Here is an 8,699-nt window from a genome sequence, read left to right as displayed (position 1 = left end):
AAGTTAGAGAAATTGCCTCCTCTACTTTGCTTGCTCCCCGCTCCAAAATAAAATGATTCATGTCCCCCCACCCATGCAGCCATGTGGCATTAAAGGCTGGTAATGCATTCACCATCTTAATGCCGACCTTTTCCTAGGATAGCTCTTCAGAGCACGCTCCCCCTGCCCCGGTCTTCATGCATGAAAGGGTTAGCGGCGTTCGGCGTTGTGTCGGAGGCAGCTCCCGTTGAAATGAAACAGGCAGTCCGGATGTCTGAACTATTATTTCAGGCTCTCTGCAAACTCAGGCAGTGGCTGCCTTACTTCCCCTCGGGTCATGTGGGAGGAGCAGCGGTGCCAATTTGAAGAACTAAAGTGAGACGCAAGAGGCAAATTGCTGGGGAAATTTTGATAAGAATGTAAAAAATCGTTTTGGCCAAAATTGGCTGTGGGAAATTTGGAACTCCTGGGGGAAAGCAGAAGTATTGCAATGTGGCTGGCCTGCTGCAGTGCCTCATGGGAGTGGTAGTTTGGGTGCTTCCTGCTCCTAGTCCATCTGAGCTGCGGGCTGGGCGGTTTCTTCCAAGGTGCACCAGGCTCCCTGCTCATGGAGGGGGGCCGCTGGCTGCAATGCGGGAGACGATGTCCAGTTGGGAAGTCCGACCCGTGAAGGGGAATGACAGCTGCATACAGCTCCCATGAGCCTCTCTGACTTGAAATCATTTGCTAAGGGAGCGTGGGGGGCTGGGTTTTTTTGATGAACCAAATCTAAGTTGTGTGCAGGAAGCAGATGCCTGAACTATTGCATTTACTTAACCCAATTAGCCATCCAAAACACAAGTTTGGGGGGAAATTTTCCAAGCCAGTGAGGTCTGTCCCTGCCCCCACCCTGGCTAGATTTTCACTCCCCCTGCGCTCTGGGGGATGCCCCCCATCCGCAGTATATTGTGGCAGGACTTGGCTGGCCGTGCTGGGCCCGTGGGATGATGGTGGGAAGGTGCTGGAGGACTCGTCCGGAGCTAGCCTGCGTCGGCACTGAGGGCGGGTGAGTTTGCTCACGCGAATGTTAGCCCAGCTGGCGTTCCTAGCCCTGCTGCACTGTGGATGGTAGGTGATTGAGGCGCAGGGCTCAGGTTCTAACTCAGGGTAACGCTGCAGTGAAGACGAGCCTTTAATTGTGTGTGCGCACAACAGGTGTGGCGGTGCTGGGTAAGCTGCCAGCCGCCCTCCTGTTTGGCCCAAGGGGAGGGTCGCGGCAACTTTAAGCTGTCAATTCAAAGCTGATTAGGCCAGGTTGCTTCCCACGCTGCTCCGTTGGCCAGTGGGACTCCCTGCCCCATGACGCTACGGAGACCAAAGAGTCGAGGAGGATGCTGGAAAGAACTGGGCGCTTCTATGGCTAACGAGCATCTTGAATCAGAACAGCAAATGGTGAACTAGTCCCCGAAGGGCTGTGAACCAGCCTGCTTCTGGGCAGGACCAAGCCACTGCTAGGGGTCAGGAGGGAATTCCTGGAGGGCAGGTTATCCGCTAACTGCCCCCCCTGCAGGGATCTTTGCACCTCCCTCTAGCACTGGCCACCAGCAGGCTGGGCCGCCCCTGGTCCGATGCAGGCTGGTGGCTCTGCTCACCTATGGGTAGGTTGCCCCAGGCTGGCTGGGCTCACTGGGTCTGGGGCCCAGCTTCCCGAACCCCCTCTCTGGTCCTGTTATGGCCAGCAGTTGCTGTACCAAGCTGGATGGGGTGGGTGAGGCCTTGAGGGATTGGAGAGAAGCCAGGAGCTCAGTCTGTTCTGTTTGAGAGAGACAGTTAAGGGGTGATTTGATCCTAGTCTAGAACTACCTACCGGGAACAAAACCTTGCTCCTGGGCACTTTTCAGTGTAGTGGGCAAAGATCTGGTGAGATCCAAGGGCTGGAAGTTGAAGCTAGATGAACTGAGACTGGAAAGTTTTAAGTGAAAGTCCATAACCCATGTAACATTTGGGGGGTGATTTTCCAAGCCCTGCTTGTGACATGGAAAGAACCATGCAAGATTAAGGACACACCCCACCCCCCGGGTTTATATAATATGTGGGCAGCCCCTAATTAACCAGTTGCACAACTTACCCTGGGGCACAGTGGATGCTCCCTCACTAAACCACTTTTAAATCACGGTTGGCTGGTTTTCTAACAGATCTGCTCTAGGAATGGTTTGGGGCCAGTTCTGTGCTCTCCAGCGGGTCAGGCTAGGAGATCACCGTGGTCCCAGCTAGCCTTGGAGTTGAGGAGTCATACCGGGTGGCGCCATTTCATTAGGACGCACAGGGTCTCTCTGGAGCACGGACCACCCGCCCGTTAGCCAGACCAGTGGGCTTAGAGCCACCTTACTTTAACCGCCCTGGCACCCACACGCAGCTCATCTGCGTCCAAGGGAGTGGGCTGCCGCCAACCATGTCCCTGAGCCACGCCCCAGACTCTTGAGTATGTGCTGCGGGTGGCTGGAAACGGATGGAAAAGGTTTCCTCAGGCTGGGCCCGGCCCCCGTGACGGATCTACCAAGGTTCCTAGGGGGTGGAAACACCTCTGGGCTCCTTGAAGAGCAGGCATGGCCATTCAGCATAAGAACGCAGCCACCTAGCTTCCATGCCAAGGGGGGGGGGTTGGCCTTTGGAAATGGCACTACCCAGCCAAGCAGAGGGCAGCATGCCATGCTGGTTCGTGCGAGCTCCATGGTCCATCTCACACTCCCCTTCCCCACCTGGGCTCCAGAACCAACCTGGATCAAAGCTGAGGGGGAATGGCAGTGGGGGGGGGCACTATTTCTAATCTCCCCACCGGCGGATGGACACACGTGGCTGCATGGAGTCGAGGGGTCTGCCCTTGCCAGGCTGACGGGCCGTGCCTCAGGCTGGGCATGGGGAAAAGCTCTTGCCCCTGGGGGCTCCGCCAAGCTGTGTGTGGGGTGGGCAGCAAGCGACCTGAGGGGCTGGGCACCCTGATTCATCATAGCATCAGCTTTGTGTCCATCTGGCCACCTCGAGGAAAACGGGGCTCTGGGTGTGCGTGTGACGGGGCAGCGGAACGAAGGGGCTTGGGGGCTGCCGCACGCTGGGGGTTGAACTGTAGCGGCCTGCCTCCCCCTCTCCTCTCTCAGGCACCCAGCCACCTAGTGCCCCCTGGGAGATGAAAAACCCTCCCCTTGATGTGGCAGTTCTCAGGGTATCCAGAACAGTGAGTCACCCCCGACCTCCAGCGTGAGAGAGCCTGGCTGCTGGTAATGGGGTGTGAGCTGCTCCCGCCCCCTCCTCCCAGCTATGCCAGCCCTGGCTTCGCCCTGCAGGGTAACTCTGGGTGCACCAGGAATCCCAGCTCCTCTGCGCCCAAAAGGTGCAGCATGCCCCCGTTTAAACAAACTAGCACTCCAGTGATGCACAGCACCTGTAACAAACCCCAGGAAGGTTGATTTCGGAAAGAACAGAGGGTCCACTAGCAAGAGAGGGAGAGAAACAAATGGCTGCAACACAAAACAAAATCATTCAAGGCAACGGGGCCTTCGTTTTACTTTTCCTAGCTAACACAGCAAGTCCCTCCCATCCCAACGTTCGGTCCATTGCAGAGCTGGCTGCACGAAAACCCCACTCCCCAAGCCTCTCCGCGGTGAATGGATGCAGAGGACATCTCCCCACGCAGTGGTTGTGTTCTACTGAACAGTCGTTTGTCTCTATTCCCCGGCAGATCCCCTGTCTGGTGCAATGTTCCCTTCCACCTCCACGTGGTCTGGGTTGTCTGCGGTTGTCCTGGGTGGCTTTCTGTTGACTGTTCTGCGGTAGGGCAGAGGCAGGGAGGGTAGCAGCTCCCCCCCAGCAGGCCGTCACCCAGAGATCTCACTGTCCCCATCCTCCTTTTCACTTTAAGACCAGAAGGGCATAAATGCCAATATAGTGACACTGCTTAACTCTCACTTACACACGTCACGCCAGGATTGTGAGCGTTGATACATTGCCAGCTTCCAGCAGAGACCCCCCGTGTTACCCTTTACGGGCAAGTACCCTGCAGGCAATGTATTTGATGTCATGAATGTGCCCGGCCTGAGGTGAGGATTGTTTGCAAAGAACAGGGGACCCTTTGGCTCACACTTGAGCATGGTACATTCTAGCCCTTGCAGGGCCCTGACCCCCACCCCAGAGCATCGCCAAGCTCCTAAGTGCTCTCAGCTCCCCTCTTTGTCACTCAGCCTCACACATGGAGGGGGGGGAGGGTAAGGTCCCTCCCAACAGCCCTATGATCTGCCTTAGGGAAACTGAGGCTCAGAGCAATTGTGGCTAAATGTCACAAAAGGAGAATGCAAGAGTGTAAGGATTAGAACCCAGAGCTGTCCTAACCCAGAGCGGTCCTAACCCAGCCATCCTACGCAAGCCTTTTGGGGCTGAGTTTGTGGCAATTAGCCCTCCACAGCAGCTGGGCCCATCGATCTGCCATTCCCTCTAGGTACGTCAGAGCCAGTCTGCCCTTCACCTAGGTTTCCTCTTTCCTGCATGGGCTGATTTTAGGCTTTTCTGGGACTATAAAAGCCAAGGGGATTTAGGGGCTTTTCCTGGGAGCAGGAGCATCATTTCAGGGCTCTTCTGCTTTGTATGATTTTCTGCCTGTTCCACACACACTCAAGCCACAAACATAACCCGCACCTTGCTGCCTCCAGATGACTCAAAAAAAAATCTTTTCCCACTGCCTCAGGGGAAGTCTGGTATGAGCCTCAAGATCTGGGAGGAGGGAGCACCTCAGACTTTGGGAAGAGGCTGGCAAATTGTAGATGTGTCCTGAACTGCAATGTAGCATTGCTGTGCCCTGTATAAACAGCTGCTGTGTTCCACCCCAGAGGTGGCTGCATTTCAGTGCTTGGTGGGGGCGGATAGGATTCTGTATAAATAGCTGTTGTGAGTCACCCCAGAAGTGGTCTATAAAACCATGACTGGTGCGGAGAACATGAATAAGGAAGTGTTATTTACCCCTTCACTTACTACAAGAATCAGGGCTCACTGGGGGAAATTAACAGGCAGCAGGTTCAAAACAAACACAAGAACGTACTTCTCCACCCAGTGCACAGCCAATCTGTGGAACTCACTGCCAGGGGATGTCGCGAAGGCCAAAACTATAATGGGGATCAAAAAAGAATGAGATAAGCTCTTGGAGGACAGGTCCATCAGTGGCTATTAGCCAGGATGGTCAGGGACGCAGCCTCATACTCTGGGCATCCCTAAACCTCTGACTGCCAGAAGCTGGGACTGGACGACAGGGATGGATCACTCGATAATGGCCCGATTCTGTTCATTTCCTCTGAAGCATCTGGCACTGGCCACTGGCAGAATACTGGGCCAACTGGCCCTTTGCTCTGACCCAGTCTGGCCACTCTTATGTTGTGGAGCACAAGAATGCAATGACACGTGACTCGAAGGCGTGGCTGTGCGTGGCCAAATCTCCCTGAGACTCATGGTCCTTGCGTGGGATGAGTCCGGGGAAGCCAGAGTGTCTGCTGGTTGCTGTGTATCAGCAGGGCAGGTGGAAGCTGCTATCCCCTCCAGAGCCAGTGTGGCTTAGGGGTGTTTAAATGCCGGCCATGTAAGTAGAGAGAGGTGGCAGTGGGAATACAAAACTGGCAGCAGGGGGCAGGATGCTCATTCTCCCAACGTCCGGGCATGGGGGGCAGTGATGGTGTGACAAAGTGGGGATTTCCTGTAATATTGGAATGATGCCGATGCGTGCCTCAGTTTCCCCTAGCGTGTTCATGGTTACCTAATGGAAGGGAAAGGGACTGTTTGCCTCAGGGCAGGCAAAGGGACACCTGGGAATTGACCAAGGAGGTCAGATGGGGAGACACACAGAGTCTGGCTCTGGGAGTCATTCCAGCTTGGCTGGGCCTGGGCTGACCAGGCTGGACGAGACTTTAACCTCTGTGTCTCCGTGCTAACCTGGGGCCATCCCGTGGTGGGCTCCAGGGACCAATAAACCCGACCAGTCTGCCAGTGCTGCCGAGTGTCCCTGCAAGTGCTGCTGGGGCGTCAGTCCCTGCAGGGGGGACAAGGCTCTCCCAGGAGCCTGGCTGGCTCCACTCGGCAGAGCTCGCAGGGTGCAGCAGGAGGGCTGGAGCCCAGAGGTTCAGTCTCGGAGGTGGGGAGGCCACATTGCTGGCCCTGGAGGATGAGTGAACCCCCTGAGGGACCTGGCCCACTGACAGATTCCTCCAAGGGGCTGTTCCAAAGCTGGGACGTAGCCTTGATCCTGGGGCTCCGTGACAGATGGCACCAAGCCAGAGCCAAGGCCTCCAAAGGGCGTGGTGGATCCTGCAGGGTAAGAGGCCAAGAGGCCTTTCCTTTCTTCTGGTTTGATTCCAGCCCAAGGGGCCAGCAGCTAGAAATGGCTGGGATGAGTTCGTTGGGTCTCACCCACGCACCCCTATTTCCCCCCAGCTCCAGCCTCTCCCTGCTCCATTATTCCTCCTCTGCCCCGTCCTGGCACCCCTGTTTGCTTTCCTCCCACTGTGTGCGCGTGTGGGCGGTGGGGGAGCTGCTGCTGTGGACAGGAGGATGTGGCAGCTGCTAATCCCCCCCCCCGCGGCCCTGGACGGCACAGTGGGTGTAAGATGGAGAAACAGCGTGGAGGCCCAAAGTGGGAGTCCGTCCCTGAGCACCTCGCGGAAGCTGTCCCTAGCATCCACAAAGCTGAGGGAACCCTGCTTGCTGCCAGCTGATGGACGACGCTGCCACGGGGCCGAGTTGGGGGAATCCAGTGTCTATTGGGGGGGGGGGGAAGAACCTGTTCTCCCAGCATCCAGTCTGGGTTTAAATCCCCCAGCAGCACTAGGGCTCCATATGGGAGATGCCTCTGTAGCAAGAAAGGCTCCAAGCACATAGACGGTCATGCTGCCCAGCAAGGACTCCCTGGTTGGTCTGAATCCACCCGTCAGCTCATGTCTTATCTGGAGATCGTCAGCTCTTTGGGGCAGGGACTGCTCTGTGTCTGTACAGCACCTAGCGCAAGGGATCCTGGTCTGGTACTGGCACTTTAAGGCACTACAATTATCTGTATGATAAATAAGGATTTCAAGGAGGCCGCTGGTTGCATTTGGGTTGGCCGCAGTGTGGTTCCGGTCTGCAGTGTAAACTGAACTGCACCATGTCTGGTTGTCCAAAGGGCGCACTCTTCCGCTTCAGAAGCGAACTGTGTGGTACTAAGGCCTTAGCCAGGACTGCCTGCCCCGGGCCTGGAGAGCTCCAGGATATCCAGCCTCTCTTTCCACTTGTCCCCTCCCCTCGTTCTCTGACACTTTTGGATCCACAAGCCGCTCTGCCTGGGACATTTTGCTGCGTCAGGGAGTTGTCAGAACACGGCATTGCCAGTCCCAAGCATTCAAACAGCAGGAGTGGGGTGGTCCCCAAAATTATGCCACGGGCTTAAAAATCATTATCTTAAAAAAAATGGTAGTTCACTCCATCCCATGACTCTGGGAGCTGGTGCTTTAAGAGAGACACACCAAATACCAGGGGAACTGTGATGAAACCTCAAACACTGGCCACTTGGCAGCACCCTGTGTGTGCTACACAGCCTCACACACTGTGCTCTTGGCCATGTAAATGAGGGACAAATCCTGTGATAAACCATGTTATACAGCCCAGGAGGAAGGTGAAAACGCAGGGACCACCCTCAGTGGGACTGGGACCCATGAGGTTAGAACGTGAGCGCTATCGACACAGCGACATTAGTGCTGCAGACGGGCTGTGTGCCAGCAGCAAGGGGAGGGGGGTCAATCCAGCTGCTGCCAGCTGGGCTCTAAGCACTGTTTTCCTTGCTGGTATACTGAGGGGGCAGGGGCCCCCTCTATCTAGTCACCCATCAATTCCCGTACGCTTCCCTGCCCACAGCTTTCCAGGCCCAGCTGCAACAGTCAGTCTGTCCTTCCATGTGCTTGCTCTGTCCATATGGACCTGTCATCCATGTGCATCTATCCCCATTGCATCGGGACCCACTGAAGGGAGGAGTCAGACCTTTGGGTGCACCGGGGAGGGGAGATTCAGATCCATGGGTGCCCTGGGGTGGGGAGTCAGACCCTTGGGCAGGGGTCAGACCCATAAGTGTGTTGGGATGGGTCAGCTCCATGGGTGTGATAGGGGGACAGAGGTCAGACCCATGGGTGTGTTACTGGAAAGAAGGTCAGACCCATGGGTCCACAGCAGGGTTGTACCAATGGGTGTGATAGGGGAAGGGGGATTGTACCCAAGGGTGTGTTGGGAGGGGTCAGCTCCATGGGTTTGTTAGGGGAAGGGGGGTCAGACCCATGGGTGTGTTGGGGGGGGTCAGACCCAGAGGTGGTTTATGGGAAGGGGAGGTCAGAGCCAGGGCAGGGGTGCAGTGGGGGAGTAGGACCCAGGGGAGTGTTACTGGAAAGAGGGTCAGACCCATGGGTGCACAGCAGGGTTGTACCAATGGGTGTGATAGGGGAAGGGGGATCAGACTCAGGGGTGCAGTGTGGGGGGATTGTACCCAAGGGTGTGTTGGGAGGGGTCAGCTCTATGGGTTTGTTAGGGGAAGGGGGGGTCAGACCCATGGGTGTGTTGGGGGGGTCAGACCCAGAGGTGGTTTATGGGAAGGGGAGGTCAGAGCCAGGGCAGGGGTGCAGTGGGGGAGTAGGACCCAGGGGAGTGTTAGGGGAAGGGGGGGCAGACCCAAGGGTATGATGGTGGGGGGT

Source organism: Gopherus evgoodei, unplaced genomic scaffold, assembly GCF_007399415.2.
Source record: "Gopherus evgoodei ecotype Sinaloan lineage unplaced genomic scaffold, rGopEvg1_v1.p scaffold_34_arrow_ctg1, whole genome shotgun sequence".
NCBI classification, from domain to species: Eukaryota; Metazoa; Chordata; order Testudines; family Testudinidae; genus Gopherus; species Gopherus evgoodei.
The sequence above is the reverse complement of the archived record's forward strand: the minus strand, read 5'-3'. Positions refer to the sequence as shown.